The sequence below is a fragment of the Phyllostomus discolor genome, chromosome 1 (genome assembly GCF_004126475.2).
Source record: "Phyllostomus discolor isolate MPI-MPIP mPhyDis1 chromosome 1, mPhyDis1.pri.v3, whole genome shotgun sequence".
In the NCBI taxonomy this organism is placed as follows: domain Eukaryota; kingdom Metazoa; phylum Chordata; class Mammalia; order Chiroptera; family Phyllostomidae; genus Phyllostomus; species Phyllostomus discolor.
This window is the reverse complement of record NC_040903.2, coordinates 57,774,409-57,796,906: the sequence shown is the minus strand read 5'-3', so window position 1 is coordinate 57,796,906 and position 22,498 is coordinate 57,774,409. Positions and strand designations below refer to the sequence as shown.

The 22,498-nt window shown below is 36.8% G+C and overlaps 1 protein-coding gene and 1 pseudogene across 1 annotated transcript in view; one reads left to right on the top strand and one right to left on the bottom strand.

The window, feature by feature from the left end:
- The window catches only part of GPR158 (G protein-coupled receptor 158), a 366,089-nt gene that overhangs the window by 57,796 nt on the left and 285,795 nt on the right, over window positions 1–22,498 (top strand). The gene's annotated exons all lie outside the window — the stretch shown is intronic.
- On the bottom strand, window positions 3,248–6,436 carry LOC114491421 (annotated as a pseudogene).

The following is a 22,498-nucleotide window of genomic DNA, read 5'->3' as shown; positions in this document are numbered from 1 at the left end:
TGAAGTTTTTCTGTTTGCAGTTGGCATGACCTTATTTATAGAAAGCTCTAAAGACTCCACCAAAAAACTGTTAGAACTAGTAGTTAAATTCAATAATGTTGCAGGATACAAAATAAAATGCAAAAAACCAGTTCCATTCTGTACACTAACAACAAAATATCTGAAAGAGAATACAAGAAAGCAGTCTTATAATAGCATCAAAAACCAATAAAATACTTAGGATTAAATTTAACCAAAGAGATGAAAGACCTATAAATGGAGAAGTATAAGACACTGATGAATACAATTGAAAAAGACACAAATTTTGGAAAAATATCCTGAATTCTTGGATTGGAAGAATTAATACTGTGAAAATGTCCATAGTATCTAAAGCAATCTAGAAATTCAATGCAATCCCTATAAAATTTTAATAGCATATTTCATGGAAATAGAAAAAATATCCTAAAATTTGTATGGAACCAAAGCAATCTTGAGAAAGAAGAAGGCATCACATTCCCTGATTTCAAAGTATATTACAAAGTTATATTAATCAAACTAGTATGGTGCTGGCATGAAAACAGGTACATAAGCCAGTGAAACAGAATACGGATTTGAGAAATAAACCCACACATATATGGTAAAGTAATGTTTATTAAGAATGTCATAAACACACAATAGGGACAGATATTCTCTTTAATAAAAATTGTTGGGAAAACTAAGTATATGCAAATGGGTAAAACTGTGTAGGACACTATTCTGTGTGGCGTGGGCCCAGCTCCCACTTGGAGATGCACAGGACCCACACCCACAGATAGGTTCTCCCATGGGAATCAGGCCTGCATTGTAACTAGGCTGCTGTGAGGCTTGCTTTTGCTAAATTTCCTCACCCTGAATTGAGGCAGCAAGTGCTTACTGTAACTTCCTAAAGTCTGTGCTAAATCCCCCAAGTATGGAGTGTGACCAGTTCAACCACTTTCCCCCTGATCTGTAACATCCTTCTCTTTGAAGTAATTAGCAGCATTCTTTCCTCTGTTATCTGTAAAAGGTAGTCCCCTGCAGTGATCCTGTGCATAGTAAACGAGGACTACCCTTCATGTAAGGTACCCAGAAAAGAAAAAAGGCCTGTCATGGCAAGGGCTAAGGTTTTATCTCCTCTTGAGAGACAAGCCATGCCATCCCTTTTCTTTCACAGGACTTGGTAGTCTGTGTGAATTTCTCGTATCTCATCCACAATGTGGTGGACTCCATGAACTGGGGTCTGCATCAGCTGGCACCCAAACAGGGAAGAATGCCGCTAATTACTTCAAAGAGAAGGATGTTGCAGACCGGGGGAAAGTGGTTGAACTGGTCTCACTCCACACTTAGGAGATTTAGCACAGACTTTGGGAAGTTACAGCAAGCACTTGCTGCCTCAATTCAGGGTGAGGGAGTTTGAACAAAGGCAAGCCTCATAGCAGTCTAGGTACAATGCAGGCCTGATTCCCATGGGAAAGCCTATCCATGGTTGTGGGTCCTGTGCATCTCCAAGTGGGAGCTGGGCCCACGCCATGCAGAACGGTCTCCTATAATACTGGACCCCTGTCTTACACCACTGATAAAAATGAACTCAAAGGTGATTGAAGACTTAATTGTAAGACCTGAAACTAAGACTTCAAGAAGAAAACATAGGGAAAAATCTCTGACATTGGTTTTGGCACTGATTTCTTTGATAAGATATCTAAAGCACAGGAAACAAAAACTGAAAAGAAACATCAAACTAAAGAATTCCTTGATAACAAAGGAAATGATCAATAAATTAAAAAGTTAACCTACAGAATGGAAGAAAATATTTTTGAATCTTATATCTGATAAGAAGTGTTTAACATTCAAAACATGTAAAGAACATACAACTCAATGGCAAAAAAGCAAATAATCTAATTTAAAGTGGGCAAAGGACCTGAATAGACACTTTTCCAAAGGAAACTTACAGATAGATGGCTAATAGGTATATTAAAAGATACTCATCATTGCCAATTATGAGGGATATACAAATCAAAAACAAAATGAGATATCACCCTACACCTATGTTGTGATCACTGGTGGCAGTGACCACGGAATGGCTTGTCAACACGAGATAAAAACATACACAGAGACAACCAAGCCCTGGTGGGGAGAGTGCCCCCTCCCCCTCTGGAGAGGCTTTTTATTGGTTTCATTTGCATAAGAATTCAGGTAAAGCTCATTACTCATTTTTTAGGAAGGAAGGATCAAACAATAGATAACAAGGAAGTCTGAGGGCCTATTTTGAGTCAGGGTCAGAGCTGTAAAAAACTAAGGAACAAACTTACTTCTTCCCTGGACCCTCGTCATTCAACTGAGAGCATTCTAAACAAAGCAGGTTTCACAGGATTTTACATATTCTTTCTTAGGCCTGATCACCCAGGGAACCCGCCCTTTTCAGCACAGAGCTGCACCACCCTGTCATTGTTTCAGGCTTAGGTGGAGCAAGGGAACTAAGGCAACCAAGAGATAAGGAGATTTTCTCCCAGACAATGAAGACTCGGGCTTTGTCAAATGAGAGGAGTGAGAATCCATCACCCCCTTTTGCTGTAGCCCCCAAAGTCCTTTCTTGGGGGCCTCCCATGTGATCGTGCCTGTCTTAGATCCCCCCCCCTGGGGAATCTTACCCGTCATTGGCTAACTGACCAAGCATTGGGGGGTCACTTATGAATGAAGCAGCAGAAGCAGCACTCCTGCCAGGGAGTTAAGCTTTTGTCTCCTTGCTGGCTTACAGTCCAAGGTCACTCCCTCAGCCTTAGTCTTGGCAGGGGTTACAGCTTCTGATACCAGGCAGGGCAGTTCCCAACACACCTACCTGTAAGGACAACTATTATCAAAGACACAAAAAATAGCAAATGTTGGCAAGGATGTTGAGAAAAAGCAACTCTTATACACTGTAGGTGGGAAATTGATATGGCCATTATAGGAAACAGTATAGTAGTGTCTCAAAAAATTAAAACTAGAACTGCCGTATGGTCCAAGAATTATACTTCTGAGTGTCTAACTAAAAAAAAATGAAATGAGTATATTGAAGAGATATCTGTACCCCCATGTTCATTGTAGCATTATTCACAATAGCCAGGATATGAAGGCAACCCTATCATTCTTCAGTGGATGAATGGATAAAGGAAATGTGGTGTATATAAACAACAGAATTATATCCAGCCATAAAAAAGGAGGAAGTAGAGCAGTGATAGCCAGGAAGGATTTGGGGAGGGAGGAATGGAGAGATTTAGGACAAAGGGTACCAAACTTTTGGTTTTAAGAAGAATAAGTTCTGAGGATTTAATGCACAGCATGGTGGCTATAGTTAATAATACATCATTGTATACTTGAAAGTTGCTGACAGTAGATCTGAAATGCTCTCACCATGCAAGAAATAGGCACCCAACTGACTTCTTTTTTTACCTTTATTAGCATTTCTTTTTAGTCCTGGACCATAAGTTTTTGTTTCTTCAGTTTCTTCTGGGATATCTTTTTCTTCTGTGTAACCTCCTCCTCTGGTTTTGGAACAGTCTGCTCTTTTTCTGTAAGGATCATCTCAATGTGGCAGGGAGAGCTCATTTATGGGTTAATCCACCCATGACCTCTCCAAGTTCTGCAGCAAATCTTGGGAGCTCTGTTCACCTGGATGTGCTCAATGACCAGAGTATCTACATCTAAACCTCCAAGTTCAGCATTACTCTCTGAATTTTTTAGCATGTGCAGCAAAAATTCAGCACTCTTTTGGGCTACTGACTTTGTGTCCAGCCCCACTGTTTGGCCTGAGCACACCTACCGCCACTGTAACAACAGAATGGCACACACTGCTCTGTAAGGTGACATCCTTGGATACTTGCTTTTCAGATATGTGTTCCCTTGATGGTCTGGGCAGTTTCATGAGTGTTCTTAAAGTGAACACAAAGATTCGAACCTCTTAATTTACATGATATGGTGGGATTTTCTGGTCAAGTAAATAGTGAACCGTTTTCAGAGGTCCCTTCAGACTGCTTTCGGGAAGAGCAATATCCAACTGATTTTGACCAACATTCTCAATGGTTTATTTACTTATCATTAGTTGTTACGAGGTTAAACGAACTTCTTCCTTTAAATGAGTTCTGCTTATATTCATTAAAAGGGTAGGGAAAGTGATGAAATCTAAAGTAATATTTGGATTGTGTCTACTTTTGATGCTAAAGAAATTGGTATATAACTTTTAACTTAGTTATCCAGTGCTGAATTTTTACTTTTATATTGAATAAAATAATAACTCTCCTCTGCTTCTTTCTCTTAAAAAATTTTTATTTATTTAATTTTAGACAGAGGGAAAGGGAGGAAGAGAGAGAGAGAGAGAAATATTAACGTGTGATTGCCTCTCCTATGCTCCCAACTGGGGACCTGGCCTGCAACCCAGGCATGTGCCATGACTGGGAATTGAACTGGTGGCCCTTCGGTTTATAGGCCAGTGCTGAATCCAGTGAGCCACACCAGCCAGGGCATGCTTCCTTCTTTTGTTATATGTTTTGTTGCACTTTAAGTCAAACTATAAAAAATAAAATGGCAATCAATACATATCTATCAACAATTGAATCTGAATAACAAACTAAGCAAGCATAAAGAACAGAGACAGAATCATAGATACGGAGAGTGTTTTGATGGTTGCCAGATGGAAGGAGAGTCTGGAAGAGTAGGTGAAGAGGTGAAGAGATTAGAAGTACAAATAGGTAGTTACAGAATAGCCATGGGGGTGTAAGGTATAGTATAGGAAATGGAGTAGCCAAAGAATTTATGTGAAAAACCCATGGACATAAACAAAGGTGTGGGGATTCCCTGAGGGAAGGGAATCCGGGGTGGAGTGGGGCAAAGGGGGAAAAATCAGGACAACTGTAGTATCATAATCAATAAAATATATATTTTTTAAGATTTATTTATTTTTAGAGAGGGAAGGGAGGGAGGGAGAGAGAGAGAGAGAGAAATATCAATGTGCGGTTGCTGGGGGCTGTGGCCTGCAACCCTGGCATGTGCCCTGGCTGGGAATCGGAACTGCGATACTTTGGTTCGCAGCCCGCACTCAGTCCACTGAGCTACACCAGCCAGGGCCTAATAAAATATAATTTAAAAGAAAAAAAAATGAATGTACAACTAAGTTTTGAATTTGGTAGAGTTGAATTCTTATGGCAGTTGGCTATTTGTTGGACGATTCAAATATATTTTTCTGTACCTAGTCCCATTAGGTGAGGCATCACATTAGAGGCATTTTTAAGTGTTTTGTCCTTAATGAATCAATGAGCACTAATCCCTGGTATGCATTTAACAAATATTGGCTGAATGAGTAAATGAAGGACTTAAATGAATGAAATATTATAGCATTTTGTGGAAGATATGGACGTTTTCCAAGAAAATTACCAATTCAAAGGACCTCTCAGTTGCCATATGGGCTTGTGGAATTTGCATGGAAACCCAAAAGAGGAGACAGCAGCTGTTGATATAAAACAACCTGGGCCACACTTAGTGTAATGACTGTGTTCTGCTGTGTATAACACGCACCTACATTTTTGGCCCAAACTTTCAGGAAAAAAATCTTTTGTTTTAACTTTTTAAAATCCAATTATTTATTTATATTTAGATACTTTTTGTATTATAAAGGAATTTTGGCATTTATTTTTGAACATGTTATGGTAGTACTACCCATATATAATATGCATCCTTACTTTTCACTCAAAAAAATTAGGCAAAAAGTGTACATTATACATGGCAAAATATGGTAATCCACAGGTGTAGATAAATATTGGAAGTAGACCTGGTGAGTATTCATTTTAAACATAATCAGAAGCTTAATGAAGGCTACCAAGTGTTGAAATAAAATGAAATTTCAAAATCCAGCCAGTAGAAAATGTCAGTATGAATTTCATGGAAATACTAACTATGGATTAAAATCAGACTTTTAAAGAAGAGATAAACATAGTAATTAAATTATATAAACAAACAGAGTCTTCAATATTTTTTGAGTGTTTGAAGACCACAGGAAAAAGGGAATAGAGAGTAAGATTTCTCCATGAAATTTTTAAAAGATTTTATTTATTTATTTTTAGAGAGAGGTGGAGGGAGGGAGGAAGGCAGGAAGAGAAGGGAAACATCTATGTGACAGAGAAACATTGGTTGGTTGTCTCTTGTACGTGCCCAACCAAGAACCAAACCTGGAACCCAAGCATGTGTCCTGACCTGACCTGTGACCTTTTGCTTTGCAGGACCACACCTAACCAACTGGGCCACACTGGTCAGGACTCCATGTAATTCTTGATCTCCTTTGTCTCTACTGACAGATACATGAATGAAGTATATGGGGGAGAGTTAATGCTAGGAAAAAAGCATTATTTATTGTAAGTAAATGTTAACAACAAAAATATTGAGGTTGACTTTTGGATAAGCTCTTACCCATTTTCTCTATTTAGGTAATGCTTTCCTTCATTTGATTTGAAATGTTTTAGATATGTACTATATTTTTCTTTACTTAAGATTAATACTATAATGATTTGCTGAAGAATAATTTTTTCTTTTAACTTTATAATTCATGTATTCTCTCTCTCCTTCTCTCAAAACAGTTTTTATCAGTGAAATCTGATTCAGTGGAGACTTACTGTTACATGCAGGAAATCTCAGAGAATATAATTATATGGGCAATTTTAAGACTCACCAAAACAGAAATAAACACAGTGGGTCTGCACTTACTGTTCCCCACTGTATGTCTCAGAATTTAGCCCAGCTTTTAACTCATTACTCCACTGGATGCCCAGTCCCTGGCCATAGCCATTCCCCATACCAGGTCCGGAATTCACAGTCCCAGTAATGTAATCAGGTTCCAGTCATAGTTCACAACACTGAAGTCCAGACTAAAGGCAATAGGATCTCATTAAATCAAGTACAATTGTGTCATCATGGTCCCAAAGGTCATCTGCACTGACTTAATCCATTTTAGCTAATTAACCCCTCTTAAGTACCTCCTTCTCAAGTCCTACTGTCTCTTACATGTCATAAAAGTCCTATTCTTTAGTTCTTATTGTGTTCATCTTGCCTAGAATGTTATTTCACCCTTGTTAAGCTTACTAGTTCTTGAAAGACCAATTTAAGACCTATCACTTTATTATCAATAGAAGCAAGTAATATTTTGCTCTAAAATGGAAGTTTTCTATATTATGCTGCTCAACTAGGTCTTTAATCATGTACTATGCTTATAAAGTACTGCATAAGTCCATCTTAAATGGATCTTTTTTGGAAGGCCTTTTCAAATTGCCTACCCCTCATGTGACATTTTCTAGCAAAAAGAGTCAAAGTCAGTTGAATACATATGATACATATGTGTCATTCCCTACCTAACATTTACTCATTGTTCAAAACTAGGTTAAATATAACCTACTTTGGGAAGAATTTTTTAAAGGTGTTATTTATTTATTTTTAGAGAGAAGGGGAGGGAGGGAGAAAGAGAGGGAGAGGAAAATCAATCAGTTGCCTCTCACATGCACCATCTGGGGACCTGGCCTATAACCCAGTCTTGTGCCCTGACCGGGAATCAAACCAGTGATCTTTCATTTGTGGGGCAATACCCAAACCACTGAGCCATACCAGTCAGGGCAGAATTATTTTGTCCCCAAGAGAGATTTCCTTAATATAAGCCTCATGGCACTATATTTTCTTTTTCCTTTTCTTTTTTTTCTTTGTTTTAATCATTGTTCAAGTACAGTTTTCTCCCTTTTACAACCATTTCACTGACTATATTTTCATAGCACATACGGTTTCATTTAATTTGTCTATAATCCCTCTTTAATACCATGCTTTTCTTCCTGGACTATGTTATTTGTTCATTATTGTGTTCCCTGTGCCAGCCAGGGATGCATTGCTTGACACAAAATGGTAACTAATACATTGCTTGCTTAATGGGTGTTTGAAACTCTGAATCCTCCATCTCCAGTAAGATTAAATTACTTGAGGGTTTCCTTAATGTGTCTTTTATGGTTGGCATAGAGATTATATATAGAAGATATAATACAGTTGACCCTTGAATAACAGGAGTTTGAACTTCATGGGTTCACTTACACACAGATTAAAGAAAACTACAGCAAATGTATTTTCTTTCTTTCATAATTTTTCTTAATAACATTTTCTTTTTTCTAACTTCATTGTGAGAATATATTATATATATGCATATATATAATATACAAAATATGTATTAATAGACTGTTTATGTTATTGGCAAGGTTTCCAGACACCAGTAGACTATTAGTGGTAAATTTGGCCTTCCAAATCTATAGATTTTCAACTGTGGATTGAAAGTACTGTTGTCGATCTGCATTTGGTTGAATATGCTGATGTGAAATCCACAAATACAAAGGGCCAACTGTAGTTAAGTTTTTAGGGAGTCAAAAAAGTTACACAAAGATTTTCTACTATGCAGGTGGCAGTGCCCCAAACCCTCATATTATTCAAGGGCCAACTGTACTTATTTATTCCCTTGTTCCCATGGGACTCCAGCTAACTAAAGAAAGAAATGAGATATTGCTAACGACCATTAGAGGAGAATTGATGGGTAGTGAATATTTCCAGGCTTTTGGAGGCCTAATTTTCCTGTTCTCGATCCCAGCAGTTTTACTGTGCTCCATCAACTTATAAAAAGAGTCATCTTTTCTATCTATATATTTATAGACTTTTTTTATTATCTAGATTTAAGAAAATAAATAAATATGTTCCTTTCCCCTGCTTAGTTCATAATCAAAAGGCTCCAATGATGGCTTCTCTCTGCTATTATCACTAATCTCTCAGTCTTCAGAGACCGAGTCTTCTCATAGTCTTCTTCTATGTATTTAGTAGCCCCTGTATCTCTTTTTCCGTTATTACTTAGTCATTTCCTGGGACTCTGTGCCCCATCTCCAAGTAAAACCTCATGCAGAAGCTGCTGCTTTTTCTTTATTTTATTTTTTTCTGCCCAACAGATCTCATAATAGGACTACAGTACATGAGCTAGAACTTAAAACTTTATAGTGCCACTTATGTGGGTTTAATCTTGGAATGTGGAAGGTGGCATCCAACCAGGTGTGTGGAAATCCAGAGGAATCTAGACCACTGTTGTTTGCTTCCTTGTCTTCTGCCAGTTGCTCTTTAAAGTGATCACAGTGCAGACCTAAAAGCAGATCTGAGTTCTCTTTTCACATCTCGGGCTCACCTTAGGCATGCCACAGTCCTGTCCTCAGTGAAAGGAGAACAGGTTTTGTCTGACAGTGAAAGCCTTCAGGAATAGGGATGTCCTTGACTGCAACACCATCCTGCATAAATATTGGAGGGTCATGGACAATAATCATCGATGAAGAAGTTTTGATATTCCTCATTATGAAGATAGTTATCATCTTGGGATCCTTACCTCCTTATACCCTGTATGTTTTTTTTTTATTCTTTAAGTCAGCATCTTTGTATTTAACCTCTTTTCTCTTGGGTTTCTGGTTGTTTCTTCAACCAGAGGTGTGTACTTCTTCGGGCAGGCACAGCTGTTGCTGGGCCTGCTCTGGTTACGTAGATTCATAATGCTCTAGCTCTTGGCAACTGCAAAATAACATTCCGCATTTAATGGCTCCTTGGGCATTACATATCTCAGTCATTGTTTCAGAATTCTTATTTCTATAATAGAGTATCTCTCAACTACCGCAGTTGTTCCTAGAGAAGAACATGGAAATGCCTTTAAAAGTACCTTTGTCTGCTAAGATATTCAAAAGGAATGCCGAATCAGCTGAAGGGGAAGTAAAGGAGGAGCCTGAGAAGGGAATTGGTGTAGGTGTTAGGTAGCCAAACAACATGTGGAAGAGGCCTGTCCTAGGTCAGGTCTTCAAGGGTGGCCCCAGCTCAGGCCACAGCTCCAATAGGTGAATCCTGTGATAGAATTCACTTATAGGTGAGTGAGTGATAGAGTCATGGGATTTATAATTACTTTTGTTATTAGCAGATAGTGTTCCAAGAAGGGGCAGAAATGATTTTTAAAAATCCCATAAATAGTACCCTAGAAATTATTGATCTGTTTTTGGAATATGACCCATTGTTTAACTGAAACTGAATTCTAGTTCCATTGTGTGTGTGAATGTGTGCGTGGGGTGGGTAGGTGTAAGGCTGTGTTCTCAACCTTGGTTTGTGACAACTTTGACAGTCTCCAAGCTTGTGACAAAAACCTTATTTTTTAAAAAAAGCCTATAATTTAAAAATACTTGCTACTGAATCCTTACCATGGAACTTTTTAAAGAGTAGACAAAAGTGCAGTTTAATCAGTCCCACATAGGCTGTCTTCTCTCCTGAGATTTTGGAAACTATATTTGAAACATAAATAGCAGCAGGACTAACTTTAGTAATTTTTAAAGAATACTGAGAAGGGTGGAAAATGACGCTGATTGTGAAATCAATTCTAAATCTTGAAAACATGGAAGAACTATGTCAAATATAGATAGAAATTATGAAATGTTTTCCAGTGGTTATTCTGACATTAAATTAAACATTATCTGATATTATTGAAAAATATACCAAAGCTAATACGAACTTCCTTTTTACCATAGCACTTCCTTTCTGTTTGCTTTAGTTTTCCCATTTTGAAGCAGGCAGGGTTACTGCTGCACGCAACCATGTGTTTCCTGATATTAAATTAACTCTAAATTGAAACATGTTTTGAGGATCAGGACTTTAATAAAAATGGTGAATGAATGCCCTTTGCCCCATTTAAAGTCTTTGACATAATTTGTCTTTGGGAAAAGCTCATTTCCAATGATTTTTTAAATAGTTACAAGGCTTTTAACATTTTTTGATTCAGTTTTAATTTTAGAAATTGATTTCTCATTTTTCAGTCAAAACTTCTGACTGAAGCACTACCTATTGAAAAATCAAAAACAAAGCTTTAGTGTTCATTGTTAGTTTAATTCAACAAACAAATGAAAAAGTATCTGAGCATTATGGGGGGTAGAATGATAAACAGATGGGAACTGACTTCAGGGAATTTGAAGCTTTATTTGGAGTGGGGTAGGGAGCATATATAGAGTAATCAATGCAAATGTAACTAATGACCAATAAAGAAACTTCTGAATGCTAGGAGACCTAGCATCTTTAACTTTAAATCATGAGTCCTTTGGAAAATATGATCCTTTTTATAAGTTAAGTAGTCACTATTTGATGCAACTGGTAGGTAAATGAAAATTTTTGGACGTGGCAGTTTTAGTAGGCATAGGATACTTTCCAGAGTGCCTTCACGATATGGTAGCATGTTCAGAATAGGCATTCTGGTCAGTTAATGAGGAAACTGTGTATGTTTGTTAGTAGATTTGAAGAGTGGTGTCCAAATTAACTGATTATTCTGAAATTCCTCTGGAAGCCTGAGATGATTTGGTGAGGGTCAATAGTGCCTTTTAGCCAACTTGGGGATTTGTGGGGACCTGTAGCAAAAACAGTACCAGAGATCTGATTTGGTTTCTCCACCCTTCTAGCACTAGCTGGCGCCATCCTCTTCTTCCTGGGAAGGTCATTTATGGTCTTTCCATTAGACAATAATCTGTTTTTATTGATCTTAAAATTGTTGTTGTATTAAATATAATACCAAATTATTACCTTAAATAACTCTGAATCTGAACTTACTCTTAAACAAAATAATTTCTTCAATAACCTATAATGATTTAAATTTAATTTCTTCATTAGGGTAACAGAAGGGGCCCTTCTGTGAGCAGATTATGTGTTGGAGCTAATACTGTAAGATATTATAGTCATGTTTCAAAGATCTATGAAAAATCTTCAGATTCATGGAAAGCCTAAATAAAGGACTTCTAAATCAATAATGCTACTCTCAACTTTAAAGAGATTGGAAGGAAGTTGATTATTATGGGTAGTGTCACTCAGAATCTTTTTGACCTGTTATATAGGCAAGAATATAATTATAGAAAATATGCTAATTTTCAGACACCTACTGTGGAGAAGACATTGGTAAGATGTGATAAATTTTTTCAATGAATGATGCTCTATAGGCATATGAGCCATGATGAAACCACATTATATATCTATTTTGCTTTGATAGTTTCTGTACCATACTTCAATTAATGATGTGTAAAGTGTTTCTGATTTGTTGATGGGATAAATATTTAAAAAAGAAATGTTTTCCTTTTGGGAACAAATTGTAAAATTTGCCTTGAGACAAAAATCAGCAAACAGAATGTGGTCCATTGCTCTTTGCCAATTAAAGTAATTAGAAAGAAATATATCATAGTAGTAAAATTATAGAAACCATAAGAAAGGTTCTAGTCTTGATATTTTCAAATACTTGTCTCAAGTTTAAATGAGCATTTAGCTTGTTTTTTCAAGTGAAAGAATAATGTGTGTTTTAATCCAAAAGCTTTGACCACTGTATGCCATTCACTTATGGATCATTAAAGAGACTTTCTGTGGCTTAGAACAAGGAACTTTTTTTAAGGTTTATGCTGCCATCTGTACTTTGGGCTTTGACTCTTTGTAGTGTTTATGAAATACTATGTAAAAAAACAAAGCTGCACAAGTTAGTTATTTCATTTCATTTTCTTCTTTTTTAACAGTTAATTTTTATTGTATATTTTTATTTTTAGAGAAAGGAGAAAGGAGGGAGCAACAGAGGGAAACATCAATGTGTGATTGTCTCTGGCACACCCCCCACTGGGGTCTTGGCCTGCAACTCAGGCATGTGCCCTGACCTGGAATCAAACTGGTAACCCTTTGGCGCTGGCGCTCAATCCACTGAGCCACACCAGCTAGGGCTGTATTTTTTCCATTACCATTTGTCCCCCCCGATACCCTCTTCCACCTCTGCCCTCCACCCCATAATCACCACACTGTTGTCTGTGTCCATGAGTCCCTTTCTTCTTTGTTTTATCCCTCCACCTCCAACTTCCCCCCTTCCACCAGCTATCAACCTGCTCTCTATTTGTGAGTCTGTCCCTATTTTGCTTGTTATGATTTTACTCATATGTGGAATCTAATGAACAAACTGAACTAACAAGCAAAATAGACACACACTCATACATTTTCTTCTTTCTTTTTCTGTTAAAATACCCACAAAGATTCCTTGATAAAAGTGTTTTTCTTCACAGTAAAATAGGACACAATGATTTACAAAACCATATGAGCTGAGATAAGAACTCTAAAAATGGGTTTATAAAAATACCGTATAATAATGTAGTAGATCCTGAAGAATGAAAATGAAGCTTCTTGTCACATGGGAAAAAAATAACTGCTTTATTTTAAAATAGTATTGTTACTAAAGAATTCTTGTCTGCTTATGTTTTTAAAGTGCTTGTTATATGTTTTCTTTAAATATTTTGGCATAGTCACTGAATCAAAGTGCTTACAGGCTCATAAAAGAATGAGTTCATAAGAGATTCTTAAATTATAAAATAATTGAGTTAGAAATGTAAAAGTAAATTCTACTTCTAATAATATTGAATTGATATTATTACATTACATCAAATGCAATAAAACAAGGAATTTGAAGAAGGGCAGTGGGAAGGGAAACAGATTTTAAAGATGTATTCAGAATACCTTGCTATTTTGTTAGAAAACAGTTGAGTATCTGATTGTTTAGAGACTAAAAATGCCTTTGAAAGCATATTTGTGTGATGTGTTTCATTATTTCTAAAACTATTTGCAAACTAGCTTTCTCCTATTTAAAAATACCAGTGGGTAAATAAATTCTAAATCTACTTTTTCAAGAAAGTTAGTTAATTTGGGGGCTCAACTATTTTAAAACTCCTCGTCCTTGAAATCAACATAGAAAGTCTTAGGTGTAGTCCTTCTAAGTCTGCTACTTCCTGGAAATTCTTGCTGCAGGTTTTATAATGACATCAAGTGTTCTGTGGGCCTGGGAGCCCTGCTATACCTGGATATTATTTTCATCAGCCTCTCCATTATGTAAATGATTTATTTTTATTCTCCCTTCCCTGATTTCTCCCTCTCCCTCTATCTCTCCCTCTCCCTGCATAAAGCTCTTTTACTGAGAGCAAGGCTAACACAACACTACTCCAAACAGGTAATTTTACACTGATAGCTGAGTTTTATTTTTCTCTCTGGTTCCCACAGCTTTCAATGTACCTTAGTTCAGCTTTGTGCATGAAATCTCCAGGTGTGTTGTGTGTCAGCAGGTCCAGAATGGTTGTCTTATTTCTTATTTGCTTTATTAACCTTATATTGCTGCATAACAAATTACTACAAAGTTAACAGCTTGAAACAACAAACATTTATTATCTCTAGTTTCTGTAGGCTTACCCTATCTGGTTCCTCTGCTTAGGGCCTCACTAGGTTTCAAGATGTCAGTGAGGGCTGTGGTCTCATCAGGAGCCTGGGTTTTTTCTTTTTCTTAAGCTCATTCGAGACATGAGCAGAATTCACTTCTTTGTGGCTGGAGGAGTATGGTCCCTAGTTTTTATTTGTATGTTTGTTTGTTTGCTGGCTGTCAGTCAGAGGTCACTTTAAGATTTTAGGGGAGCTGTCTTAGGTCCTAGCCATGAAGCTCTTTCACAACATAGAGGCTTACTTCTTTAAGGCCAATAGGAGAAACACTTTTGCTTCAGACCTCAGTCCCTTTTGCATAACTATCACCCAGTTAAGTCAGACCTATCCAGGATAATCTCCCTTAGGACCCACTGAATTGTTTGGGGGTTATATCTGCAAATTCCTTCATCTCTCTCATGTAATGTTACTTAATCACAGAAGTAAAATCCATCATCTTCACAGACTTCCCCATACTTAAGAGGTAGTATTGTAATGAGTGTGTAAAAGGGTACGAGTATCTTGTGGGCCATCTTAATATTCATCCTGCTGTATACTCATGTGCCATGTCTTTTCAGAACGGGGTTCTATTTTTTGCAGAGGTTCAGGATCAAAATGCTGAGTTGAGGGTGTATCAGTGAGTGCTGTGACTAAAGGCCTTAGGGATCCATCGCTACAAAAACCTTTTTTGACATCTGCATTCATTACCCAGTATTCCTTACCATACAGTTACTGAATACTTTAGGCTTTTAAAAATGTTACTTTTAGCAATCAAATATATATTAATCAGCTTCTTTAATTACTATTATAACCTGAAAATATTATTAAGGTATTTAGAAAAGAAGTGCATTTGTTTAGAGACAACTCCCAACAGATACTGTTGGGATTCAGTATATCTTATCACACATGGCAGATGGAGCATCTGATCTTTAAAAGCAGTGTGCTTTAGTTCTCATCCTTGGTTGTCCTATTCTATGTCTTAGATAAATGTAGAGATATGCTCAGCGAATCTGCAAATGCAACTAAGTTAATAGTATTAGTAAATGCATTACAGTTACAGAACTGAGATCGAAGAAGATTCTAACAGAATAAAAACAATCAGCTGAAGTTAAGATCAATTTTGATAGGGATAAATATAAAGCCCTGTATTGCTGTTTTCCTTAAATGAAAAATATTATCTCAGGTACAGGTTTGTGAATAGATGGCTTAGCATCTTAATAAGTGTAAAAAAGCTAGAAACTTTGGTTAGTGGTGACTTCAGTGTGAGCCAATAGTATGCAGCTACCAGAAAAAACAAAACAAAACACAATGGGATATTGAGAAAAAAGGGGGAGTAACAATTCTGCTCTATCTTCTAATCAGCAGAGTTAAGTAAATTGCTTCTGCTGTTTTTCTAACTTAACCAAAATAATTTTTCAAGGTTTGAAAACATTTTTGATACCTATTTATTTATGTATTCTCATTCTGTCTATTCTACTTATTAAATATAAGTCACTTTGTAGTTATATCAATTGTATCAACATTTATTTTGAGAGGTCCTTAATTTTTGGCTACAGTTTACAAGTTAGATAGCTTAATTTTCATATGGGTATACCTACTTATACAAGTAAACTTGTTTTTCAAGTTTTTGTCCTTGGATTAAGTTTTGCCTCTAATCTAAGAGTGTTAAGGAAAATGAAAAGGTGAAAAATCCTCCTTTCACTCATCCTTCCTCCCTTATATGCCTCCTGATTCTTTGGGATGCGATTGTCTTTCTTCTACAAAATAAAAGTAAAATGTGGTTTTACCCTTTGATTTTAGAGTTAAGCATACACTTAAAAAATAAAAATAACCTAGTTTCTAGGAACTTAACTCTATGAGACACTTAACTACCAGAGAATTTCACTTAGAACTCGGAGCCAAATAGAGAGGGCTAAGACATTTAAGATAAAATACTTCAGGCAGATTCTTAAACTAGATATAAGAAACTGCTCATTCAGGGTACTAGATTGCCCTACAGAAAGTATGCATGCCTGCATTTATTTATTCATTTATTTATGCATTCAGCATATACTTCATATAGGCAATATTATGATTCCAATAATCTTATGTTTTTAGCTTAAAAATAAAAATGCTCAATATCCATAGAACCAGAGGCATCTTTTAGTCTTTGTTCTTGGCTGCTAGACTGGCTGACTTCCTCCCTCTGTAACCGGAAAAGACACTGGCATTCGGGCTGCCTGTCACTATCAAATCCAATAAGCAATGACAGCGATTGAATCTTTTATGGGTGCTTTATTCAGATGGCGGGTGATCTGAGAAGATGGCGGGTTCATGCCCTAACAAACCATCTTCCTTCTCTTTCCTGGCCAGATCTTTTATAAGGGGGGTAGGGGAGGACAGGCAAGGGGTGAGGGCTTTGAAATTCAGGGAGGATTAGGTGGGCAAAGCTGCAGCCTTCCTGTTCTCCACAGTTAGCTGTTCCCAAGGGCTGGGGGAGGGGGTGTGGTGTCACACAAAAGGCCTCCAGCAGGTCCCTAGGCAGTAATCTCTAGCCAATGCCCCAGGAGGTCAGCTGCTTTTCTCAGGAGCCAGGATGGGCCTTATCTGTAGTTTCTGAAACAAAAGTTTAATATACACATTACTTGCTAGACTTACAGTTTTTTACCTTAAGCTAAAATTTTCCAAGTTTTGAGTCCCCTATCACCTCCATGTATATACTATGTTATCAGGGTAATAATAATAGTAGTAATAGTAATAATAATAATAATAATAGAAGACATTTAAATACAATTCAACTTCTAAAATAAATGTTTAAAGCCTCCTGTGGGTTTCTCCCAAAATGCATCTTTCTGCTACTCCCTACTAATAAAGTCCCTTTTAAGAGAGATTTAAAAAAATCTTTAAAATATCTTGTCTTTGCTGTTCTTCATAGTTTTACTATATGTGTATATATTTCTAAACAATAAAGTTGTTAATTTTAGTTTTTGAAATATTTTATAAATGCAATTTACACTTGTTCTTAATGTGGTTTTTTATATTTATCTTTATGGATGTGTAAAGATATATTTCATTATTGCATACTATTCTACTGTATTAATACACCACACTTTATCAGTTCTGTGGCCACTAAACATTTATGTTGTTTTCATTTTTTTCTTTGCCATCAAGAACAATGCTTCAGTAAACATTCTTGGACACACCTCCTGGTGCATGTGTGCAAGGATTCCTCTAAGGACTGGAATTGGCGAGGTACAGGCTGTGCACACAGTCCACTTTATCATGTAGTGCCAGACAGCTTTCTGAAGTGGCTGTCTCAGTTCGTGTTCCTACCAGCATTTGATGCGAGTCCCAGGGCTTCCACACCTGTAGCCCTTGGTGCTGCCTAATTCTGTAACTCTGGTTCATGTGGAGGATGTGAGCTGCCATCTCATTGTGATTTTAATTTTTTATTTTCCTGCCTATTAGTAAGATAAACTTTTTATTCTTATGTTTATTGATCATTCATGTTTCTACTAAGTGGTAAAATGCCTATTTCCTTTTCTTTTTTTTTTTCTGTTTTTCTTTTAGGTTACTTGACTTATTGATTTGTAGAATTTGAATATATGTTGTATATATTAATCCTTTGGCAGCTTAAGGTGATTAAATATCTTACCTCTGTGGCCAGTCTTTTTAAAATCTCTTTATAGAGTCTGTGGAACTAAAGTTAATTTTAATTTATTAGAATTAAAAACTTTTTTCTTTATGATTTGTGCTGTTTATATCTTCTTTAACAAAGTCTTTCTAACCCCAAGGTCACAGGAATAGTTTTCTATAATTCTTCTATGAGTTTTAAAGTCTTACCTTTCCCATTTAAGTTCTTTATCTATTTGGGATTGAATTTTGTTATGGTAGATGGCAGGAATTAGTTCTGATTTTTCTTTTAATATGAATCAAGGGCCAGCAAACTATCTATAAAAGACAAGATAGTAAAAGTTTTAGGCTTTTCAGGTCACATGGTCCCTGTTGTTAGACTCAACTCTGCCATTGTAGCACAAAAGCAGCCAATGACAAAATGTTACTGAACCCAAGTGGAGTTCAGCTGCCCACCACCACCCATATACAAATTCTGGAAGCAGAGGTTGGTGAAAAAGAGGTCTTTATGCAAATGCTCAATGATTTGGGAGGATGGGGGCTCCACATCTCCAGGGTCATCAGGCTCTTCTCCTCTGGAAAACAGGCAAAACCCAGCTGACCCCAGGAATCCTACTCCATCTTTATCTGTCCTTTGGAGATGGAGATGGCTAAATGGGCCACTCTCTGGCTCTGGTTTGCCTCCTGGAGGTTGAGGTGTATTGGTGGTGCCACCATTGGCCACGTGTCTTCCCAAGGGTCCCACAAACCCATTGGCCAGTACTTCCTGAGGTGGGCAAAGAGGCACTCTCCCTTTCCCTGGGTTTGCTAAGTTACCTGTGTGGGTTGGGCCAGGTGCTCAAACTTCCGTGTGCTCTGGAAGGGTCCCACTCCCCAACCAATCACTTTTCCTGAGGCTATCCATACAGGTTTTTCCAGTACAGCACCTTCCCAGACACCATTTTGACCCCTATGGTACATGTGTCTGCCTTCCTCTAGTCAGAAACTGGCAGGGAGATTGGTGGGCTTTTCTCCTATGCAGTTTTTGCCATCCTTGCATATGCTCAGCATAATGCTCCTTCCTCTATCTTACCTGAGGGGCCAGGGAATCTGCAGTCATGCTACCAGTATCAATTAGGTAAATGAATGGGGATGGTTGTGTTCCAATAAAACTTTATTTACAGAAACAGGAGGCTTGCTGGACTTGGCCTGTGGATTGTAGTTTGCCAGGCCTAGTGTAGATAACTGATTGTCTCAGACAATATTTTCTTTTTATTCTTACTGAAGTCCAGTGCCTGCTCTGTTATATAATGTTTCTGTATGTGTCTGAGTTTGTTTCTGGGCTCTGGTTTTTTGTTTTTGTTTTTTCATTGTTTCAGTTGTATCCCTATTCTAGCATCCCACTTCCTAATTACTGTACAGCTTTATTATTAGATTTGATAGCTGGCAGGGCAAAGCTCCTTCCTGGTTTCTTCTTTTAGATGTGTCTTTGGCCTTTGTTGGCTATCCCTCTTCTACATAAATCTTAAAAATCAGCTTGTCAAGTTCCACAGAAACTCCATTTAGATTTTGATTGAATTGTATTACATCCATCTGGGGAGAGCTAAGATTAGAATATTGTATTCCTATTTTGAGCACATTATGTCTCTCCTTTTATTTGGGCCATCTTTAATGTCTGAAACTAAAGTTTATAATATTTTCTAAGGTGTTACACATCACTTTTTAGATTTATTCCTAGCTACCTTATTTTCATGTTACTATGGTACATGGTAACTTTCTAAAAATTGTATTTTCTAACTCTTCATTGTTTTTGTGTAAAATTTCAATCAGAACTTATATACTGTTGTTATATGTATTTACCTGACTAAACTCTCTTTATAATTCTTTAAGGTTTATCCTACTGTCTATGTACAATGGCAGTTTTGTTTCTTCCTTTACATTCCTTGTATTTTTTATTTATCTTAATTTATCGAATACAAACTGCATACAGTGTTGAAGTAATAAGAGTAGTAATCCTTGTGTTTTTCCTGCTTTTTAAAGAATGATTTAACTATTTCACTACTATGTGTGATATTTGTAGTAGATTTTTGTTTGTGTGAAAGATACAGTTTATTAGGTTAAGGTATTTGTTTTATTTTTCATTTTTTCACCTGATAACAATTTTTAATTTGATTCTTTATTGTTTTCCTTATAACTCTCTTTAAGTCATTTATTTTTTCATGTATTGTGAGGCCATATTTCTCAGAATATCATCCACAAAAATCTTTTTTAAAGATTTTATTCATTTATTTTTAGAGGGGAAGAGAGGGAGAAAGAAAGGGGGAGAAGCATCTATGTGTGGTTTCCTCTTGTGCTCCCCCTACTGGAGATGTGACCCACAACCCGGGCATGTGCCCTGACTGGGAATCAAACCATTGACCCCTTGCTTCACAGGTTGGCACTTAATCCACTAAGTCACACCAGCCAAGGCTCATCCACAAAAATCTGTTAGGCCTGGATTTTTTTCTAGAGAGGAATTGTGTTTGCTTCTGCTAGTGTTGTTGCTACTGTTTAAAGGCCCCTTTAATTTTGGCCCAAGACTTTTTAGGTCACGCAGTTAATACAAATTCCTACAAGGGAGAGGCTTTTTCTTTTTTTCCAAAGGATCCAGAGTTAAGGCTAAGCATGGACAAAGCCAAAGGGGGATGGGATCGGGGGTGGGAGCTGGGGATGGCTGGGGTGGGGGAGAATGGTGGGGGTACATGGCGACAACTGTACTTGAACAGCAATTTAAAAAAGAAGGAGATTTGTATTATTCTTTTGGTGGGACAGTTTTTTTAGTTTCTGCTCCTCCTCCCCAATCTTTCATGTTCTGAGGATGTCATCCTTCAAAGGCCTCAATTTTAAGGAAACATCTCTAATCTGAATTTCTCATTTAAAATGGGTTTTACCTTGGTCTTCTGTTCTTCATATGTAGGTGATTAAAACTAAGGTCTAGGTAAACAAGAATTGCCAGATACTGCAAAGAAACTCCCAATTGCCATAACTACTTATTGTTGAAGATTTCTGCTATTTTTATTCTGGCCTCTGAAGAGTTCTTTTAGTTTCTTTGTAGTTGGGAAACACATTAGAAACAAATTTTAAAACATATTTTATCTAGCATTTTAATTGTGCTATATCAGAGGGAATTCTGTGACCATCTACCTTGCTGTATTGCTCAAACCAGTGACTTTATCCGCAATGACAGTCTCTTATCCTGAACTATATCCTACCTGACCATGGGTAACCTTTTTATTTTTTTAATCCTTACATGAAAATATTTTTAAAAGTTATTGATTGAGAGAGAGAGAGAGAAAGAGAGATTGCTGTGAGAGAGAATCATTGGTCAGTTGCCTGCTGTATGCTCCCTGACCAGGGAATGAACTTATAACCTTCTGGTGCACAGGATGACACTCCAACCAGCTTAACAACCCAGCAAGAACAATGGGTAACCTTTAAATCAATAGCTGTCAAACTGACTTTGCTGTGCACTAAAACCACCTAGGAAGTTTTAAAAAAAATCCAGATGTTCAGGCCACACTCCATATAAACTAGATTAGAATACCTGAGGCATCAGTAATTTTCAAAGATCCTACAGGATTCCATTGTGTAGTCAAGGTTAATAATAAAATCTAGCTGCCCATTTTGATTTGTATCTATTTCTGTTCACATGCCTTTCACCTTTCCATTTTCCTCAGCTAAATAGTTTACTTCAGAAACCAAGTGACCACATTCACATATAACACCAAGTTTCTAATTCTCCTGATTATCTTCTTCAACCTAATATGCTTTTTGTGTAGTTGAATTTATTCTACCTGTGGTCAACTGGATTGGAAAATGCTCAGCTTGTTTTATTTTTTAAATAACATTCTATTTGTTTCTCTTTTCAATCTTTCACAGTATGCTGATGCAATTTTGTTGTCCTCTGCTGAGAAATTTTTGTTGCAAAGTCAGTTAATTTCCTAATTAATTCTGATAGACTAGTTTCTTATTCTCAGAAAATCAGTGTGTGATATGCTTGGATTATGAATAGCTTAGCATGAAAATGATATAATACAAATGGAATAAATTAGAGTCAATTAACATGGCAGAGTCAGTTATCTTTTTGAATAATACAGATTTATTCAGAAAAATCTCTCTATTTGTAAAATTACTATTATGACTGCCATTGATAACTTTTTTTCCTTTGGAGCTAGCAGACAAGGAGAAGGTCAATGAAAAGATCAGCCGGGCCAGATATAACAAAACAGAGGGGTGGATTGTCACCATATTTTGTTCTAGGTCAGAATTTAATAATTGACCATAACATGTTATTAAAATTCTTTGTTTTATGGCTATCTTTAGTGTAATGCTTTAATGGAGTGTGATACAATTATACATTTATAATTATTTCTTTTGGGGTAGCAATAATGACATTTACTGCAAGTAAAACAAACTGTTCACTTTCTGGAGCTTCTCATATATCTTTTAGGGCTTGGGACCAAGTAGATTAAATAGAGATGTAGCTACAATATTAGCAAATGACTAGTTCAACACATTAATTTTAACATCTATAAGATAAAAGATGTCGCCTCAAGTGAACAGATGGTGTAGC